General features: G+C 43.8%; 1 long non-coding RNA gene across 1 annotated transcript; it reads left to right on the top strand.

Annotated features, from left to right (window-relative positions):
- Window positions 1-2,320: 2,320 nt before the first annotated feature.
- On the top strand, window positions 2,321-10,789 carry LOC134966214 (uncharacterized). Its single transcript, XR_010188602.1, has 3 exons — window positions 2,321-2,448; window positions 6,539-6,669; window positions 10,663-10,789. It is a non-coding gene; the product is annotated as an uncharacterized LOC134966214 (long non-coding RNA).
- The last annotated feature ends 11,565 nt before the right edge of the window (window positions 10,790-22,354 follow it).

The following is a 22,354-nucleotide window of genomic DNA, read 5'->3' as shown; positions in this document are numbered from 1 at the left end:
TGACGGCATGGCGGTTGAACGCCGGATCCTGAAGGAAAAGGGCATTCCGGAGGAAGTAATTCCTACGCTTACTAAAGCCAGGAAAGAGGTTACAGCAACTCATTATCACCGCATATGGCGAAAATATGTTGCATGGTGTGAGGCCGAAAGGGCCCCAACAGAGGAATTTCAACTAGGTCGATTTCTGCATTTCCTGCAAGCAGGAGTGACTATGGGCCTTAAATTGGGTTCCATTAAGGTACAGATCTCGGCTCTGTCGATTTTCTTTCAAAAAAGAACTCGCTTCAGTACCTGAAGTTCAGACATTTATAAAAGGAGTGCTGCATAGTCAGCCCCCGTTTGTGCCTCCTGTGGCACCTTGGGATCTCAACGTGGTGTTGAGTTTTCTTAAAATCACATTGGTTTGAACCACTAAAAACCGTGGATCTGAAATATCTCACATGGAAGGTGGTTATGTTATTGGCCTTGGCTTCTGCCAGGCGAGTATCAGAATTGGCGGCTTTGTCTTGTAAAAGCCCTTATTTGATTTTCCATATGGATAGGGCAGAATTGAGGACTCGTCCCCAGTTTCTCCCTAAGGTGGTGTCAGCGTTTCACCTGAACCAGCCTATTTGGTGCCTGCGGCTACTAAGGATTTGGAGGACTCCAAGTTGCTAGACGTTGTCAGGGCCCTGAAAATATATGTTTCCAGGACGGCTGGAGTCAGAAAATCTGACTCGCTGTTTATCCTATATGCACCCAACAAGCTGGGTGCTCCTGCTTCTAAGCAGACTATTGCTTGTTGGATTTGTAGTACAATTCAGCTTGCACATACTGTGGCAGGCCTGCCACAGCCAAAATCTGTCAATGCCCATTCCACAAGGAAGGTGGGCTCATCTTGGGCGGCTGCCCGAGGGGTCTCGGCTTTACAACCTTGCCGAGCAGCTACTTGGTCAGGGGCAAACACGTTTGCAAAATTCTACAAATTTGATACCCTGGCTGAGGAGGACCTGGAGTTCTCTCATTCGGTGCTGCAGAGTCATCCGCACTCTCCCGCCCGTTTGGGAGCTTTGGTATAATCCCCATGGTCCTTACGGAGTTCCCAGCATCCACTAGGACGTTAGAGAAAATAAGAATTTACTCACCGGTAATTCTATTTCTCGTAGTCCGTAGTGGATGCTGGGCGCCCATCCCAAGTGCGGTTTATCTGCATTACTTGTACATAGTTATTGTTAACTAAATCGGGTTATTGTTGAGCCATCTGTTGAGAGGCTCTATTGTTTCATACTGTTAACTGTGTTTCATATCACGAGTTGTACGGTGTGATTGGTGTGGCTGGTATGAGTCTTACCCGGGATTCAAAATCCTTCCTTATTGTGTACGCTCGTCCGGGCACAGTACCTAACTGAGGCTTGGAGGAGGGTCATAGTGGGAGGAGCCAGTGCACACCAGGTAGTCTAAGATCTTTCTAGAGTGCCCAGCCTCCGTCGGAGCCCGCTATTCCCCATGGTCCTTACGGAGTGCCCAGCATCCACTACGGACTACGAGAAATAGAATTACCGGTGAGTAAATTCTTATTATTTTATATTGATAGCTCATATGTTTTTAGATATTATTTTATATTTATGTTTTTTCCCCACTATAAAATACGTGCACTTGCGAGGGGGCCTGGCTGCTATTTGCTGTAATCTGTTCTCTATGTTTTGGTGACTATGGTCAGTGTATATCTTGTTTGTTACTCTTTGTTAATGAATATATTTGTTTATTATACGCCAGTTCTCTATAGCTAGACTCTCATTTGAGCGGCAAAGTATGTTTGTTGCTGGGGTATAGATGCACAGCACTATCCATCACTGTAGAGTTGGGTTTCACATTGTTCCTGCTATTCTCCTGACTTCGTGTTGTGCGGGACTGAATGGCGCCTTCAGGCAGCTGCTTTACTGCTGTTGTATTGTATTGTTAAATTGGTGTCGGATAGGGTATTTGTGACTACGCCGTTTATCACATTTATTATACTTGAAGATTTTACTTCCAATAATCCAATTGTTTTAGTGTGAAATCTCCCTGCCAACAGGAGATATTTATGCAACACTGTGTGTAATGTGTGTGTGTGTGTGTGTGTGTGTGTGTGTGTGTGTGTGTGTGTGTGTGTGTGTGTGTGTGTGTGTGTGTGTGTGTTAGCGAATTTAGACTGTAAGCTCCTATGGGGCAGGGACTGATATGGATGACTTGTGTTCTCTATACAGAACTGCGTTTTTGTGGTACTATATAAAGAAACCGTAATAAATATTCATGTCTATCAGGAACATATTATCGCGCCTCTATCTTCTTTTTTCAGGTGGACCTTCTCTATGATTGAATTGTGAGATCATCAGCGGAGCAAACTACATTTCTGGGATTCTGTGAGGTCATCTTTACAACAAAGCATATATTGAAGATAGAACGTCAGGAGTAGCTGACCCAAGACAGGTAATTAATATTATTATTAATTACAGATAACTCAGGCTAGACTTTGGTTCTAGACCTGTAGAGGCGCGGTAATATGTTTCTGAAATACATTAATATTTATTAAATATGTGTTTTCTATACACGTTCTTCCTAAAGACATTTTGAGAGCTTGATGAATTTAGATCCTCATACTACTGTATGGGTACAGTGGGCCTGATCAAGACTGAAATCTGAGCAGAAGATAGGTGATATCTCCTGTATTAGTATTCCAATGAATGGCCACGATTCTTAATTTCTACAAAAGTAGGTGAAAATTTTCATTTTCACCTACTTTTGTATAAATGTAGGTAAAATAAATAGGGCTCTTTGTGAGAAATCACCCTGCCAAGAAGGCTAGGTGCAATGAAATATTCATGTGTTTGAGCGCTTGTGTGTTAGGAATTGTAGTCTGTAAGCTCCAGTGGGGCAGGGACTAATATGAATGAGTTATATTGTGGGTACAGCGTTGCATAAATTGTAATTGTGATGGGTTTTTGTGATAGGGCCTCCTCTAGCTCCGCACGCCTAGTTTCCATCTTTATTGGCTCCTCCGCTGAAGTTTGGACTGGGCTGCTAGGATATCAGGGAAATCCACGGTAGGCCCCGGAGATTGATAGCCACGGCCTCTATAGCAGGAGTGCGGGCCTAGACGAGGTCACCGGGCGGTTCATTATAGCAGGCTACATAGTACAGCTGCTTGCCCGGCTGTCATCAGGCTGATGGCTAATGGCTGTATATATTTCATGATGTTTTATATAGATAAACATATATATTTATAGGTATGTGTGTGTATGCTTTGATTATGTATACTATGTATATGTATGTGTATACTATGTATATGTACAGTATGTGTATACTATGTATACTGTATGTATGTGTATACTATGTAAATATATGTATGCTATGTATATAGGCAACGTTCAGCACTACAGCTGCCATGTAATTTCACATCTCAGCATGTCTTGCCCCATGTTTTGCAGTTAGGGCAAGCTATAACTGTAGCTGGGCATGCTGGGATGTTCAGTTCCACGGCATCTGGAGTGCTGGACGTTGCCTACTCCTGCTGTATATGTATGCATGCTGTGTACATGCACATATATTGTAGGTCTGTATCTACACTCTGTATGGGTATGTTAATGTACACTATATAAATAGGCGGATGCAGGCGAACCGGGTAGGACGGGTATGGAAGCCATCATAATAGGGGGAGGGCAGCTTTCGCTCTCACTTGGATATGCCCCTATATATGTGTATACTTGTGTGCATGTGTAGATATATATATATATATATATATATATATATATATATATATATATACACACACACACACACACACACACACACACACTCGCTATGTGTATTATTGATAATCCATTAAAAGGGGCACCGATTATTGCTACTATAATAAAGGGGGGTACTCACGGAGCGATCGCTGCTTAAAATCTAAGCAATCTGACTAGATTGCTTAGATTTTAAGCAGGATCGCTCCGTGTGTAGCCCCCGCAGCGAAAGCGATGCGCAGCCCCGCGCATCGCTATCGCTGGTGCTAGATTGGCCTGCCGTGCAGGCCAATCTAGCAGGTCGCTCGTTTCACCCGCTGGGTGAAATGAGCGCCCCCCCCGTCCTCCCCTGCATCGCTCAGCACACATCGCGCTGTGCTGAGCGGCGGGAGAGATGTGTGCTGAGCGGTTTGCTCAGCACACATCTCTCCCGCATCGGCTGGTGAGTACCGGCCTTAAGAGTTTCCTATTATTGATAATTTTATTAAAGTGGGCACATTGCTGCACTGACTTGGCTTGAGGGACATCCTCTACCGCGTGGTGGCTCCTACTTATGGCTTCCTCCCTGGTGACTGCTGCTCTCCAGTGGTTGCTGCAGCGCTGGGGTTCTGTTAAGCTGAATGTTCCTACTCGCTGGTCGCTTCTCTGCTGCTGGGGACTTCCGTCTGCCCCATTTTGAATGCTGTAGCTTGTGTCTGTGAGGCCCTGGTGACTGCTGCTTAGTTTGCTGTTCCACTTCCACGCTCCTGTGATTATGGACACCCTGATCTCCTTGATGTCTACTGGTGTTAAGCCATCATCATTCCCTTACCTGCTCTGTTACTCAGGTTACACAGTCTCCTGTTCAGGGCTACTCTGTGAAGCCAGGCTCCTGATACTTGCCTGGTTGTCTTTTTCTTGAACTGTTACTTTCACTTTGATCTGGTAACCCCAGTCGCCAGTTCAGTGCTAATTTGTGGGGCCAGGCTACTGATACTTACCTGCTGCAGCCTGGTTGTCTTTTTCTTGAACTGTTTCTTTCACTTTGATCTGGTAACCCCAGTCACCAGTTCGGTGCTACTCCGTGGAGTCAGGCTCCTGATACTTACCTGCTGCAGCCTGTTTGTCTTTTGCGTGAACTGTTCCCTTCACTTTCTCGTCTGTTTCGCTGGCTCTCTATCACTTCTATTGATTTGTTCACCCCAGTCTCTTGTTCAGGGCTACTCTGTTGAGTCAGGCTGCTGATACTTACCTGCTGCAGTCTGGTTGTCCTTTGCATGAACTGTTCCCTTCACTTTCTCATCTGTCTCGCTGGCTCTCTATCACATCTGTTGATTTCAGCACCCTAGTCTTCTGTTCAGGGCTACTCTGTGGAACTTACTTGTTTTCCTATATTGGCTGTACATACTGACCATGCTATGGAACAGCTTTTTCTAGCAGTTTTTCGACTGAGGAAACAGACTGATAGCTCTGATAGCTGAGTTATCTGTGGCTTTCATTTCATGTCAAACTATGCAGGAGATTTAGGATGGGGCTAGTGGGCCCGAGTATTTTTCTTCTATCCTATAGGAATGTGGTGTCTCTGTCCCTGACCAGTTAATCTCCTTGGACTGGACAACATTACGGCCCAGTCTTCTGGGATGTTTTAGGTCACCTTTGCTGCAATAGCTTTCACCTGGTTGAGCTTATTGTTCCGATTTATATTTTTATATTTTGTTTTGATTTGAACGCAATTGCAGCATCACTATTTGTTTGGTTCTGTCAATTAAGCCCTTGTATTTTACTTAAAAAATATCTTTCTAATATACAGATGGGTCCATGTTTATCTTGACCTTTAATAGGATTAACTGAGACTGGGCAGTCGGACTTATTCCCCTGCTGTAATGACTTAATACCCTGCTGTAGTGTTCTCTGTATTGTATTGCAGCTGAGAACAATAGATGAAGGGTTTATGTTAATAAACCATGTTGTGCCTAGGCGCAGCAAACTAGCCAAAATAATCGTGAGCCCATCTGTATATAGTTTTTCCACAGTATATTTTTTAGATTTATATATTGTATATATTTTATATTGATAGCTCATATGTTTTTAGATATTATTTTATATTTATGTTTTTTCCCCACTATAAAATACGTGCACTTGCGAGGGGGCCTTGCTGCTATTTGCTGTAATCTGTTCTCTATGTTTTGGTGACTATGGTCAGTGTATATCTTGTTTGTTACTCTTTGTTAATGAATATATTTGTTTATTATACGCCAGTTCTCTATAGCTAGACTCTCATTTGAGCGGCAAAGTATGTTTGGTGCTGGGGTATAGATGCACAGCACTATCCATCACTGTAGAGTTGGGTTTCACATTGTTCCTGCTATTCTCCTGACTTCGTGTTGTGCGGGACTGAATGGCGCCTTCAGGCAGCTGCTTTACTGCTGTTGTATTGTATTGTTAAATTGGTGTCGGATAGGGTATTTGTGACTACGCCGTTTATCACATTTATTATACTTGAAGATTTTACTTCCAATAATCCAATTGTTTTAGTGTGAAATCTCCCTGCCAACAGGAGATATTTATGCAACACTGTGTGTAGTGTGTGTGTGTGTGTGTGTGTGTGTGTGTGTGTGTGTGTGTGTGTGTGTGTGTGTGTGTGTGTGTGTGTTAGCGAATTTAGACTGTAAGCTCCTTTGGGGCAGGGACTGATATGGATGACTTGTGTTCTCTATACAGCACTGCGTTTTTGTGGTACTATATAAAGAAACCGTAATAAATATTCATGTCTATCAGGAACATATTATCGCGCCTCTATCTTCTTTTTTCAGGTGGACCTTCTCTATGATTGAATTGTGAGATCATCAGCGGAGCAAACTACATTTCTGGGCTTCTGTGAGGTCATCTTTACAACAAAGCATATATTGAAGATAGAACGTCAGGAGTAGCTGACCCAAGACAGGTAATTAATATTATTATTAATTACAGATAACTCAGGCTAGACTTTGGTTCTAGACCTGTAGAGGCGCGGTAATATGTTTCTGAAATACATTAATATTTATTAAATATGTGTTTTCTATACACGTTCTTCCTAAAGACATTTTGAGAGCTTGATGAATTTAGATCCTCATACTACTGTATGGGTACAGTGGGCCTGATCAAGACTGAAATCTGAGCAGGAGATAGGTGATATCTCCTGTATTAGTATTCCAATGAATGGCCACGATTCTTAATTTCTACAAAAGTAGGTGAAAATTTTCATTTTCACCTACTTTTGTATAAATGTAGGTAAAATAAATAGGGCTCTTTGTGAGAAATCACCCTGCCAAGAAGGCTAGGTGCAATGAAATATTCATGTGTTTGAGCGCTTGTGTGTTAGGAATTGTAGTCTGTAAGCTCCAGTGGGGCAGGGACTAATATGAATGAGTTATATTGTGGGTACAGCGTTGCATAAATTGTAATTGTAATGGGTTTTTGTGATAGGGCCTCCTCTAGCTCCGCACGCCTAGTTTCCATCTTTATTGGCTCCTCCGCTGAAGTTTGGACTGGGCTGCTAGGATATCAGGGAAATCCACGGTAGACCCCGGAGATTGATAGCCACGGCCTCTATAGCAGGAGTGCGGGCCTAGACGAGGTCACCGGGCGGTTCATTATAGCAGGCTACATAGTACAGCTGCTTGCCCGGCTGTCATCAGGCTGATGGCTAATGGCTGTATATATTTCATGATGTTTTATATAGATAAACATATATATTTATAGGTATGTGTGTGTATGTTTTGATTATGTATATGTATGTGTATACTATGTATATGTACAGTATGTGTATACTATGTATACTGTATGTATGTGTATACTATGTAAATATATGTATGCTATGTATATAGGCAACGTTCAGCACTACAGCTGCCATGTAATTTCACATCTCAGCATGTCTTGCCCCATGTTTTGCAGTTAGGGCAAGCTATAACTGTAGCTGGGCATGCTGGGATGTTCAGTTCCACGGCATCTGGAGTGCTGGACGTTGCCTACTCCTGCTGTATATGTATGCATTCTGTGTACATGCACATATATTGTAGGTCTGTATCTACACTCTGTATGGGTATGTTAATGTACACTATATAAATAGGCGGATGCAGGCGAACCGGGTAGGACGGGTATGGAAGCCATCATAATAGGGGGAGGGCAGCTTTCGCTCTCACTTGGATATGCCCCTATATATGTGTATACTTGTGTGCATGTGTAGATATATATATATATATATTTATACACACACACACACACACACACTCGCTATGTGTATTATTGATAATCCATTAAAAGGGGCACCGATTATTGCTACTATAATAAAGGGGGGTACTCACGGAGCGATCGCTGCTTAAAATCTAAGCAATCTGACTAGATTGCTTAAATTTTAAGCAGGATCGCTCCGTGTGTAGCCCCCGCAGCGAAAGCGATGCGCAGCCCCGCGCATTGCTATCGCTGGTGCTAGATTGGCCTGCCGTGCAGGCCAATCTAGCAGGTCGCTCGTTTCACCCGCTGGGTGAAATAAGCGCCCCCCCCCGTCCTCCCCTGCATCGCTCAGCACACATCGCGCTGTGCTGAGCAGCGGGAGAGACGTGTGCTGAGCGGTTTGCTCAGCACACATCTCTCCCGCATCGGCTGGTGAGTACCGGCCTTAAGAGTTTCCTATTATTGATAATTTTATTAAAGTGGGCACATTGCTGCACTGACTTGGCTTGAGGGACATCCTCTACCGCGTGGTGGCTCCTACTTATGGCTTCCTCCCTGGTGACTGCTGCTCTCCTGTGGTTGCTGCAGCGCTTGGGTTCTGTTCTGCTGAATGTTCCTACTCGCTGGTCGCTTCTCTGCTGCTGGGGACTTCCGTCTGCCCCATTTTGAATGCTGTAGCTTGTGTCTGTGAGGCCCTGGTGACTGCTGCTTAGTTTGCTGTTCCACTTCCACGCTCCTGTGATGATGGACACCCTGATCTCCTTGATGTCTACTGGTGTTAAGCCATCATCATTCCCTTACATGCTCTGTTACTCAGGTTACACAGTCTCCTGTTCAGGGCTACTCTGTGAAGCCAGGCTCCTGATACTTGCCTGGTTGTCTTTTTCTTGAACTGTTTCTTTCACTTTGATCTGGTAACCCCAGTCACCAGTTCGGTGCTACTCCGTGGAGTCAGGCTCCTGATACTTACCTGCTGCAGCCTGTTTGTCTTTTGCGTGAACTGTTCCCTTCACTTTCTCGTCTGTTTCGCTGGCTCTCTATCACTTCTATTGATTTGTTCACCCCAGTCTCTTGTTCAGGGCTACTCTGTTGAGCCAGGCTGCTGATACTTACCTGCTGCAGTCTGGTTGTCCTTTGCATGAACTGTTCCCTTCACTTTCTCATCTGTCTCGCTGGCTCTCTATCACATCTGTTGATTTCAGCACCCTAGTCTTCTGTTCAGGGCTACTCTGTGGAACTTACTTGTTTTCCTATATTGGCTGTACATACTGACCATGCTATGGAACAGCTTTTTCTAGCAGTTTTTCGACTGAGGAAACAGACTGATAGCTCTGATAGCTGAGTTATCTGTGGCTTTCATTTCATGTCAAACTATGCAGGAGATTTAGGATGGGGCTAGTGGGCCCGAGTATTTTTCTTCTATCCTATAGGAATGTGGTGTCTCTGTCCCTGACCAGTTAATCTCCTTGGACTGGACAACATTACGGCCCAGTCTTCTGTGATGTTTTAGGTCACCTTTGCTGCAATAGCTTTCACCTGGTTTAGCTTATTGTTCCGATTTATATTTTTATATTTTGTTTTGATTTGAACGCAATTGCAGCATCACTATTTGTTTGGTTCTGTCAATTAAGCCCTTGTATTTTACTTAAAAAATATCTTTCTAATATACAGATGGGTCCATGTTTATCTTGACCTTTAATAGGATTAACTGAGACTGGCCAGTCGGATTTATTCCCCTGCTGTAATGACTTAATCCCCTGCTGTATTGTTCTCTGTATTGTATTGCAGCTGAGAACAATAGATGAAGGGTTTATGTTAATAAACCATGTTGTGCCTAGGCGCAGCAAACTAGCCAAAATAATCGTGTACCCATCTGTATATAGTTTTTCCACAGTATATTTTTTATATTTATATTTTTTATATTTATATATTGTATATATTTTATATTGATAGCTCATATGTTTTTAGATATTATTTTATATTTATGTTTTTTCCCCACTATAAAATACGTGCACTTGCGAGGGGGCCTGGCTGCTATTTGCTGTAATCTGTTCTCTATGTTTTGGTGACTATGGTCAGTGTATATCTTGTTTGTTACTCTTTGTTAATGAATATATTTGTTTATTATACGCCAGTTCTCTATAGCTAGGCTCTCATTTGAGCGGCAAAGTATGTTTGGTGCTGGGGTATAGATGCACAGCACTATCCATCACTGTAGAGTTGGGTTTCACATTGTTCCTGCTATTCTCCTGACTTCGTGTTGTGCGGGACTGAATGGCGCCTTCAGGCAGCTGCTTTACTGCTGTTGTATTGTATTGTTAAATTGGTGTCGGATAGGGTATTTGTGACTACGCCGTTTATCACATATATTTATTATACTTGAAGATTTTACTTCCAATAATCCAATTGTTTTAGTGTGAAATCTCCCTGCCAACAGGAGATATTTATGCAACACTGTGTGTAATTTGTGTGTGTGTGTGTGTGTGTGTGTGTGTGTGTGTGTGTGTGTGTGTGTGTGTGTGTGTGTGTGTGTGTGTGTGTGTGTGTGTGTGTGTGTGTGTGTGTTAGCGAATTTAGACTGTAAGCTCCTATGGGGCAGGGACTGATATGGATGACTTGTGTTCTCTATACAGAACTGCGTTTTTGTGGTACTATATAAAGAAACCGTAATAAATATTCATGTCTATCAGGAACATATTATCGCGCCTCTATCTTCTTTTTTCAGGTGGACCTTCTCTATGATTGAATTGTGAGATCATCAGCGGAGCAAACTACATTTCTGGGATTCTGTGAGGTCATCTTTACAACAAAGCATATATTGAAGATAGAATGTCAGGAGTAGCTGACCCAAGACAGGTAATTAATATTATTATTAATTACAGATAACTCAGGCTAGACTTTGGTTCTAGACCTGTAGAGGCGCGGTAATATGTTTCTGAAATACATTAATATTTATTAAATATGTGTTTTCTATACACGTTCTTCCTAAAGACATTTTGAGAGCTTGATGAATTTAGATCCTCATACTACTGTATGGGTACAGTGGGCCTGATCAAGACTGAAATCTGAGCAGAAGATAGGTGATATCTCCTGTATTAGTATTCCAATGAATGGCCACGATTCTTAATTTCTACAAAAGTAGGTGAAAATTTTCATTTTCACCTACTTTTGTATAAATGTAGGTAAAATAAATAGGGCTCTTTGTGAGAAATCACCCTGCCAAGAAGGCTAGGTGCAATGAAATATTCATGTGTTTGAGCGCTTGTGTGTTAGGAATTGTAGTCTGTAAGCTCCAGTGGGGCAGGGACTAATATGAATGAGTTATATTGTGGGTACAGCGTTGCATAAATTGTAATTGTGATGGGTTTTTGTGATAGGGCCTCCTCTAGCTCCGCACGCCTAGTTTCCATCTTTATTGGCTCCTCCGCTGAAGTTTGGACTGGGCTGCTAGGATATCAGGGAAATCCACGGTAGGCCCCGGAGATTGATAGCCACGGCCTCTATAGCAGGAGTGCGGGCCTAGACGAGGTCACCGGGCGGTTCATTATAGCAGGCTACATAGTACAGCTGCTTGCCCGGCTGTCATCAGGCTGATGGCTAATGGCTGTATATATTTCATGATGTTTATATAGATAAACATATATATTTATAGGTATGTGTGTGTATGCTTTGATTATGTATACTATGTATATGTATGTGTATACTATGTATATGTACAGTATGTGTATACTATGTATACTGTATGTATGTGTATACTATGTAAATATATGTATGCTATGTATATAGGCAACGTTCAGCACTACAGCTGCCATGTAATTTCACATCTCAGCATGTCTTGCCCCATGTTTTGCAGTTAGGGCAAGCTATAACTGTAGCTGGGCATGCTGGGATGTTCAGTTCCACGGCATCTGGAGTGCTGGACGTTGCCTACTCCTGCTGTATATGTATGCATGCTGTGTACATGCACATATATTGTAGGTCTGTATCTACACTCTGTATGGGTATGTTAATGTACACTATATAAATAGGCGGATGCAGGCGAACCGGGTAGGACGGGTATGGAAGCCATCATAATAGGGGGAGGGCAGCTTTCGCTCTCACTTGGATATGCCCCTATATATGTGTATACTTGTGTGCATGTGTAGATATATATATATATATATATATATATATATTTATACACACACACACACACACACACTCGCTATGTGTATTATTGATAATCCATTAAAAGGGGCACCGATTATTGCTACTATAATAAAGGGGGGTACTCACGGAGCGATCGCTGCTTAAAATGTAAGCAATCTGACTAGATTGCTTAGATTTTAAGCAGGATCGCTCCGTGTGTAGCCCCCGCAGCGAAAGCGATGCGCAGCCCCGCGCATCGCTATCGCTGGTGCTAGATTGGCCTGCCGTGCAGGCCAATCTAGCAGGTCGCTCGTTTCACCCGCTGGGTGAAATGAGCGCCCCCCCCCCCGTCCTCCCCTGCATCGCTCAGCACACATCGCGCTGTGCTGAGCGGCGGGAGAGATGTGTGCTGAGCGGTTTGCTCAGCACACATCTCTCCCGCATCGGCTGGTGAGTACCGGCCTTAAGAATTTCCTATTATTGATAATTTTATTAAAGTGGGCACATTGCTGCACTGACTTGGCTTGAGGGACATCCTCTACCGCGTGGTGGCTCCTACTTATGGCTTCCTCCCTGGTGACTGCTGCTCTCCAGTGGTTGCTGCAGCGCTGGGGTTCTATTAAGCTGAATGTTCCTACTCGCTGGTCGCTTCTCTGCTGCTGGGGACTTCCGTCTGCCCCATTTTGAATGCTGTAGCTTGTGTCTGTGAGGCCCTGGTGACTGCTGCTTAGTTTGCTGTTCCACTTCCACGCTCCTGTGATGATGGACACCCTGATCTCCTTGATGTCTACTGGTGTTAAGCCATCATCATTCCCTTACCTGCTCTGTTACTCAGGTTACACAGTCTCCTGTTCAGGGCTACTCTGTGAAGCCAGGCTCCTGATACTTGCCTGGTTGTCTTTTTCTTGAACTGTTACTTTCACTTTGATCTGGTAACCCCAGTCGCCAGTTCAGTGCTAATTTGTGGGGCCAGGCTACTGATACTTACCTGCTGCAGCCTGGTTGTCTTTTTCTTGAACTGTTTCTTTCACTTTGATCTGGTAACCCCAGTCACCAGTTCGGTGCTACTCCGTGGAGTCAGGCTCCTGATACTTACCTGCTGCAGCCTGTTTGTCTTTTGCGTGAACTGTTCTCTTCACTTTCTCGTCTGTTTCGCTGGCTCTCTATCACTTCTATTGATTTGTTCACCCCAGTCTCTTGTTCAGGGCTACTCTGTTGAGTCAGGCTGCTGATACTTACCTGCTGCAGTCTGGTTGTCCTTTGCATGAACTGTTCCCTTCACTTTCTCATCTGTCTCGCTGGCTCTCTATCACATCTGTTGATTTCAGCACCCTAGTCTTCTGTTCAGGGCTACTCTGTGGAACTTACTTGTTTTCCTATATTGGCTGTACATACTGACCATGCTATGGAACAGCTTTTTCTAGCAGTTTTTCGACTGAGGAAACAGACTGATAGCTCTGATAGCTGAGTTATCTGTGGCTTTCATTTCATGTCAAACTATTGATAAAGCTAAATATTTATCGTATATAAAACACTTTAAGAGGTCTAAGAACACTGTACGCTATCTACGTAAGAAGTACCGTAAGGGTACGCAAGTTGCGTAACGATCGCTCAACCGTAGTCGAGACGCTCAAGCGTCACGTTCGCTTACGGCCCAGAGATCACAGGCAGGCACGCTATTGGCTGCCGACTAACGTAATGATTCGCTATAGCGTAGCGGACGCTCGGGACCACGAGGAGATCACCAGCGGTGCAGACGCTTATAACGTTAAACCTTTATATCTATACCTTTAACAACGAAATATACAGTAAACCTTAGTGTGGTGACAGAGTGTAAGTGCAACCTGGTGTAACCTGATTAACTACAAAGCTGCTTGAGCGTCACCGACGCTCAGGGAATACTTAACACTATAAGAAATACACAGATACCTGGGCTTAGGGTCCAAAACCTATTATATGTATTATGACTATTATACTTGCAAAAGAATCACAGTACAAAGCATACACTACAATATAACATAGACTAACTAACCAGATAACTACACTGGAAATACAATACAATACAATACAATTAAGGGAAAAATACGGGAGAAATAGAAGAGAGAGAGAGAGAGAGAGAGAAATGGCTCACAATAACATCAAGACAATATGATTGCGGAGAAACACTTACGCACAAGGGGAAACGATCGCATGCGCCTCGATATCCAGCTCCCGATTATCAGCAATGAGAACCGTTGAAGAGAGAGCGCTGGATACGGTCGGCCTGCCTATTTATGCCCCACACACAATACAATTCAATGGTCCCTACAATCTCATTGTTCATTGGACACAGGAATTCGGCTTCGCATTATAACAAAAGGTCATAGGTTGATTCATACAGGTGGGCTGTGACTGTTTCCAACTGTCCAGGTGGGTGGGATACTGGGTTTCCCGCCGCATGACTAAGTAAGAACAAATAATAGTAAATGGACATAAACTTCTTATGTCCATAACTATTCGCACGAGCGATTAATCCGCTCCAAACCAACACCGGAATATTGCTATTTAAATACTCTTCCGATGGGTACCAAACACTACTGTATGACTCCTGTTAGACCCTTCGTACAATACAAAGAGGGATCTCTCTGTTCAGGAACATGCTATGTTAACTAAACTTTCAGTATCTATCAAAGGGACCATGATCTACAAAATACATTATTAGTGAAAATATGTAACGAATGAGTCGCACGCTACGATTACATAAACTCTACCGTAAATACGCATACCGTGCGCCTGCGGGTGCCCGTGACTGTGAGTATGTGCACGTACGGGAGAGCGTACGCATGCGCAGCGCGGACCAGAATGAGGTGCAAATATGGCAGTGTGTATAGAGATATTTTTCTGACTTTGACAGTCCACCCTTTGGCAGTCAATAATAACTGCCACCTTCTAAAACATTTCAAAAGGAGAAAAATATATGTCAGGGGTTAATTCATTTCCATGGTTGGGTAAGGGAGGAGAGAGGAGTAGGTGGGAAGAGGGTATGACCTTAGTGAGATAGCAGAAGCATGTGTGTATGAGTCCATGTTTGGGGGGTCATGTATCATCGTGCCGTACGTGTTGTAAATCAAGCTTCGAGGTATTGCGAAGTATACATTTGAATTCCTTCTTATCCCGTATTAAGGGTCTGTGGATGGGCTGTCAAACTCTACCGAGCTCATTTCGGCTTTCAGTTGTAACAAAATGGGGAAGCACATTTTAGTTGATGATACATGAATAGGGGAGGTATGTGGTTGCTGATATCTGTGCCTGTATTCCCTATCGACTATGTGTGTTATTACCTGAGGGTTGTAGAGATGAAGATAAAGAACACTTATGGAAAATGCAGTGGTATTCTATGTCAGGTTAATGTACATCTGTCGGTTGAAGTTTTGTTCGGTATCAGTTGAAAGTCGTCTTCTTTGCGCTGTTTTGCCCATTAGGTGCGAGCAAAAAGCTTTGTCAATGCCATTAGATTTACAAAAAAAATGTTGGGCTAGCGTAAGTTTAAGAATTCTAGGGAAACTGGGGATCCATGGCAAAGTTCATCAAATGTCCGTATCTACAGTGGTCAAAACTTCTTCTTTGGTCAATCCGTTGTCTGTATAGCGTCTCGTCAACTTCCTTGTCCAAGTGGGTCTTTTTATCTTGGAGAAAAAAACCAGAAAAACAGGTGAAAGAAACGGACCGTATAATCGCATTTTCATTACATCATTGTTTCTATTGTTGGGTCATAAATCAAATCCAGGTTAATTACAGTTTCCTCACTCCTCAAACTCATTACTCTTGTATTTTGTTTGCACTTCATTAAAGCCTGACCGCATCTAAATATCAAGCCAATTGATATGACAACACCTAAGATACATAGGAGAAACTTCCCAACATCCATTATGACTCCTTGAGCCCAGTCTCCTAAACCGGAGAACCAATTTCGCGGGTTCAACCATGACACCCAACCAGTCAGCTCATTACCTACAGCAGCAAGAGTGAGATTGTGTTTTCGGCGAAATTCCCACTTCAATTGGAGAATATCGTCCATCTTTTGGTCTATGACCTCGACCGGATCCTCGGTGCTATTCGTGATATACGTGCAACACTTCACGCCATACTGTGTTGCCAATGTAACACAATATCCGCCTGTCACTGCTGTGAGGTAATTAAGAACCATTCTATGCTGCACCAGTTCTGTTTTATAAGCTTGAAGTTCCCTTCCAGTATATCTAAACGTGTCATCATACATTTCAGTGATATTATCTAACAAATTTGCGAGCGCCGATATGTATTTATAATTCAGCACTCCTCTAGCGGTGCGGGTGAAATCTAACGCGATTAAGAATTGAATCCCGGTGGATTCACTTATCAGATCAGAGGCCGGATGCTCTGTCTTCTCTATCAGGTGCCTTTTAACAACGTGCTCGTAATGGGTGTGAGTATAAGGAGCTTGGGCACCACGGTGTATGTCTTTCATTTTGTCATGTGACACAGTCATTACTTCAGGCAATACTTTTCCAATATAACACAATCCTTCAGAGTTTGGGGCAAGCCACTTGTACGCCTTTCTCCCGCATATGAAATATGCATCATCGGGGAGAACATATGGGACGGAGTAGGACATAACCATATTACACACCTTCCATGTGAAATCTCCTAACCCTAATTCTTCCATCTGCTTAGTACACGTATCAGGTTGTACGATATGTGCACAGTATCCTGGTGATACTTCTCCAACTCTCGTAATTCTATTTCCTAAGGTGTACCTATACCGGAAAGATTTTCCTCTACTGGCTATGTGGCGTACAAGCTCTGTATCTGTAGGCATTCTATCTGCTCTATGCGAAAAGGTCATGGTTTGGTTGCTCCATGACACTTCCCAATTTCCTGGCTTTCGGGGATTGGAGATGTTGAAACATAATAGGGACCTATCCACGTGGTATTGGTGGAGCTTTAAACTAGGAGGACTGGAGATATTAAACCTCCGGTCCACCGGTCTCCCACCATTTAACTCAAGTACCTCCCCTATCGTTAAAGGAAATGGTACTAGCCCTGATTTGCTATGACCCTGAGGTACTTGAGAGCATACCCAACAATCTGTTTTGTTTAACACACTACCCACTAAGGAGTGATAGTCACTCAATGGATGCCGGTCCATATGGATATTAAAACTGGATTGGCATTTCTTAATGCACCCATCCTCAATGACATTGTTACAGAGCCTACAGATACAGTTTTCTTCAGCTAACAATCCGTCGCAATTTCTTCTATGGTCAATGCTATCGGATCGTTTTCTGATACTCGCCTTTGCTTGTTGGTTAGGTTGATCTTGGAAAACTACGCCTCCATCTTTATCATCAGAACCCATTCCAGAACCTCTCTCGACCTCCATGGTACTCTCGCCGGAACAGACTGCTCTGGTCAACATCATGGTTAACAGGAAAATCCGGATCACAGTCTCTTGGGGCAAGTCCATCTTATAGGAGGAAACGGAGAAGAATGAGAAGGGGGAAAAAGAAATTTTAGGGAGAGGGGATGGGAAGTGGAGAAAAACAATAAAAGGGAGTGGGGAGTCGACAACAGCTCTTGGTCTTGAGATTTTCACGGCTCAGGTGCCGCCTCAGTCCTCCTGGAACAGACACTCCAGTGATACAACCTCTACCGTCTGTTCCTTATCACGGGACTTCTCTGGATCAGCAACCTTCTTGCAGTGGGATGAATGAACCCAAGTCTCTCTCTCAGCAACCTTCAATGCTGTAGTGCTAGTCAATAAGACCTGGTATGGTCCTTCCCATCTGTCAATAAGGCAACCTGAGCGTAGAAAATTCCGTATCATCACATAATCCCCAGGTTCAATGTCATGACAATTACTATCTGGTAAATCAGGAATCACCAACTTCAGATTATCATTTTGATTCCTTAACTGTTTACTCATGTTAATCAAGTACTTTACAGTCACTTCATTGTTACATTTCAAATCATCCTGGGGGTTAATCATGACATGCGGTTGTCGACCAAACAAGATTTCAAAAGGGGACAGATTAAGAGGGGACCTGGGAGTGGTTGTGGTTCTGATACTGTACAATACAATGGGTAAAGCTTCTGGCCATGTCAATCCTGTCTCTGCCATCACTTTACTCAATTTATTTTTAATAGTGCTGTTCACTCTTTCGACCTTCGCACTCGCCTGTGGACGGTACGGAGTGTGCAGCTTGCTATCAATTCCCATCAACTTACACATTCCTTGAAAGACATCACCTGTAAAATGGGTACCCCTATCACTTTCGATTATTCTAGGGATACCATATCTACATACAAATTCCTGCACAATTTTCTTAGCAGTAAACATAGCGGTATTTGTAGCCGCAGGAAATGCTTCGACCCAATTTGAGAAAACATCTATACAGACAAGTACATATTTCAAATTCCGACAAGGGGGTAATTGTATAAAGTCAATTTGTATTACCTGAAAAGGGCCGCCGGCAGGTGGGATATGGGATGGTTCTGTAGGTATTGCCTTTCCATTATTCTTTCTCAAACAGGTAAGGCATGACATTGCTCTTTTACTCGCATGAGAGGAGAATCCTGGGGCGCACCAATATGCTCTTACCAATTTGCACATCCCTTCCTTGCCTAGATGAGTCAGCCCGTGAGCTGCTTCAGCCAGACATGGAAGATATGCTCTGGGGGCCACTGGTTTACCATGTCCATCCGTCCAGAGTCCTGAGGACTCCTGGCCATATCCCTTTGCCTTCCAGACTGCCTTTTCCTGTGTGGAACACAAATTCTGCATTTCACACAACTTTTGTGTGTTGATGGTATTAAATACCATCAGTTGTGTTGTGTCTGTCTGTCTGGGGGTAGCAGCTGCTAACTTAGCAGCTTCGTCTGCTCGGCTGTTACCAAGTGATACTGGGTCCTGGCTATATGTATGTGCTTTACATTTGATAACAGCCACTCTGTCGGGTTCCTGTATCGCTGTTAGAAGCCTTTTTATGTGAGCTGCATGCGCTACCGGTGTACCAGCTGCCGTCATGAAATTTCTGAGGCGCCATAGGGCTCCGAAATCATGAACTACCCCGAAGGCGTATCTAGAATCGGTGTAGATATTGGCTGACTTACCCTTAGCCAATTCACATGCTCTGGTTAGGGCGACCAGTTCAGCAACCTGGGCTGAGTGAGGTGGGCCTAGCGGTTCCGCTTCTATGGTGTCTTGGTCATCTACGACTGCGTATCCAGTACACAAGTCTCCCGAGTCTGACTGTCTATGACAACTACCGTCCGTGTAGAACGTGAGTTCTGCATCTTCCAGTGGGTTGTCACTGATGTCAGGCCTTGCGGTAAAATTTTGGGTCAAATATTCCATACAATCATGTGTATCTTCCTTTGTATTAAATCCTCCTTCCCCATCACTCTCACCTTCCACCCTTTGTGCCTGACCAGGCACACCTGGGAGATATGTTGCAGGATTTAATGCACTGCATCTCCTTATGGTGATGTTTACGGGGGCCATTAGGGCCAATTCCCATCTTGTAAACCTCGCTGATGATACGTGTCTGGTTTGGGCAGAATTCAATAAGGCCGACACTGCATGTGGCGTATGGATTGTGAGGTTGTGGCCTAGCACGACATCTTCGCTTTTTGTCACTAGCAATGCTATCGCAGCAACGCTTCGCAAGCATGTGGGGAGGGATCGCGCTACCGTGTCTAGCTGAGCGCTGTAGTATGCAACTGGCCTGCTGGCATCACCGTGCTTTTGGGTTAGTACGCCTGCCGCGCAACCAGCACTTTCTGTTCCGTATAGTTCAAAGGGTTTCCCATAGTCTGGCATACCTAGTGCTGGTGCCTGCGTTAGGCACTGTTTAAGTCTCTCAAATGCTGTTTCGGACTCATCTGTATGCGAAATCCTATCAGGTTTGTTTGAGGAGACCATTTCCTGCAAAGGTAATGCTAAAATGGAAAACCCTGGGATCCAATTACGGCAATACCCACACATTCCTAAAAACGTTCTGATCTGTTGCTGGGTTTGTGGCAGAGTCATGTCTCTAATTGCTTGGATTCTATCAGCGGTCAGGTGTCTCAGTCCTTGTGTTAGACAGTGTCCCAAATATTTTACCTTAGTTTGGCATAATTGTAACTTGTCTTTGGAAACCTTGTGTCCTGTGTCTGAAAGATGAAACAGGAGCTGTTTCGTATCCTTCAGGGATGCTTCCAGTGAATCTGAACACAGCAGTAAATCGTCCACATACTGTATCAATACTGATCCACTCTCTGGTTGGAAAGACTGTAAACAATCATGCAAAGCCTGAGAAAATATACTTGGACTATCTATGAAACCTTGGGGTAATCGAGTCCACGTGTATTGGACTCCTCTGTATGTGAATGCGAATAAATATTGGCTGTCAGGGTGCAGAGGTACCGAAAAGAAAGCGGAGCAGAGGTCAATGACAGTGAAAAATTTGGCAGTGGGAGGGATTTGCATTAGGATGACAGCTGGATTTGGCACTACGGGGAACTGACTCTCAACTATTTTGTTAATCCCCCTTAGATCCTGCACTAGTCTGTAACCCCTCCCCCCACTCTTTTTAACAGGGAAGATGGGACTATTGGCAGTGCTGGACGTTCTTACCAGAATGCCCTGTTGTAGCAAGCGCTCTATTACTGGGTAAACTCCTAACTCCACCTCTGGCTTCAGAGGGTACTGTGGGATTTTTGGAGCTATCCTACCATCTTTTACTTGTACAACTACTGGAGCTACCTTTGCCATTAATCCAGTGTCCTGTCCGTCTTTTGTCCAAAGTGACTCTGGTATCTGAGATGTCATCTCTTCTACTTGGGATGGATTCCTATTTGTCATAATGGTATGCGACATTAATTTTGATGGGGAGTCTAACATGTCTCGCACTTCCTGAGCGTGATTCTCAGGTATGTCCAAGAATACACCTTCAGGAGTACAATAAATGACGCACCCCTTTTTACACAGTAAGTCTCTTCCCAGGAGATTAGTTGGTGCCGATGCAGCCAGCAAAAAGGAATGCTTGGTATGCAAAGGCCCTATTGTAATCTCGGCTGGTTTGCTAACAGGGTAGTGCTGGACTACTCCTGTTACTCCCATGGCTGGAATTGTCCTACCAGTGGTTCTCATGCCCACTGTCGAATTTATCACTGACTTGGCCGCCCCTGTGTCTACAAGAAAGTTTAATGATTTACCAGCTACATTAATTGCAATTTCGGGTTCACTTCCAAGGCTTGCAATCAATTTTACTGGCTGCAGATTACAGGTATGGCCACACCCCTATTGGGTATGGTGACCTCCCTGAATCCCGCTGGCAGCAACTACTTGTGAGGGAGATAGCTGGGAACTACCAGAGGCATGCCAGTCTCTGTTCGGGGGATATCTTTTTGTTTCCCCTGTATGTGGCTCATAACTCCGTCTCTGTGGACCCTGATCCCAATGTCGTGTCGTTGTCTAGGGGGTTGGTAAGACTTTTGTCGATTTCTTGATCTACAGTCTCGTGCAAAGTGTCCCTGTTTGTGACAAAAATAACATGTTACCACAGTTGACTTACCCACAGGGTTTGGTGATATTACCACAGGCTGCTTTGTGGTCAGGGCCTGTATACTTACTGACATTAACTTATCACCTTGTGACTCCCTGTGTCTGGTGATGTTCCGGTCGTGATCAATAGCAGCCTCTCTCAAAGTGGCCACTGACAGACCTCACCAACATGGTTGCGTGGTCTGTACCCTAGCCTTTAATGCTTCCTTTAAACCATCCATTAGTACAGATACTGCTACTTCTTGATGGTTTGCATTGGTCTTAATGTCCTCTATACCAGTGTACTTTGCCATTTCTAATAGTGCCCGGTGAAAATATTCTGCTGCCGTTTCTGACTCCTTTTGTTTAATGGAGAATATTTTGTTCCATTTAACAACGGCTGGGAAATACTCCTTTAACTGTAAATTTATCCTTTTTACGTTATCTTTGTTGTACACATCTGTAAGAGGTACATCCTGATCTAATCCACAGTCAACTAAGAATTGAGTTGCGTCGACATTGGAGGGTAAACAAGCTCTTAGCAATATCTGCCAATCTTTATTATTGGGCTCTAAAGTGTTTCCTAGGTCCCTGATGTATTTTTGGCTAGCAACTAAATCTTTTCTAGGGTCAGGGAATTCAGACACTATGGTCCTCAATTCCATTCGGGTAAACGGGCAATACATGGCAATGTTCCTAACGGGTGTGGCTCCTGACGTGTCTGTTTTCCCATTGGGAACTA

The sequence above is a fragment of the Pseudophryne corroboree genome, chromosome 10, assembly GCF_028390025.1.
Source record: "Pseudophryne corroboree isolate aPseCor3 chromosome 10, aPseCor3.hap2, whole genome shotgun sequence".
Classification (NCBI taxonomy): Eukaryota; Metazoa; Chordata; class Amphibia; order Anura; family Myobatrachidae; genus Pseudophryne; species Pseudophryne corroboree.
The sequence above is the reverse complement of the archived record's forward strand: the minus strand, read 5'-3'. Positions and strand labels throughout refer to the sequence as shown.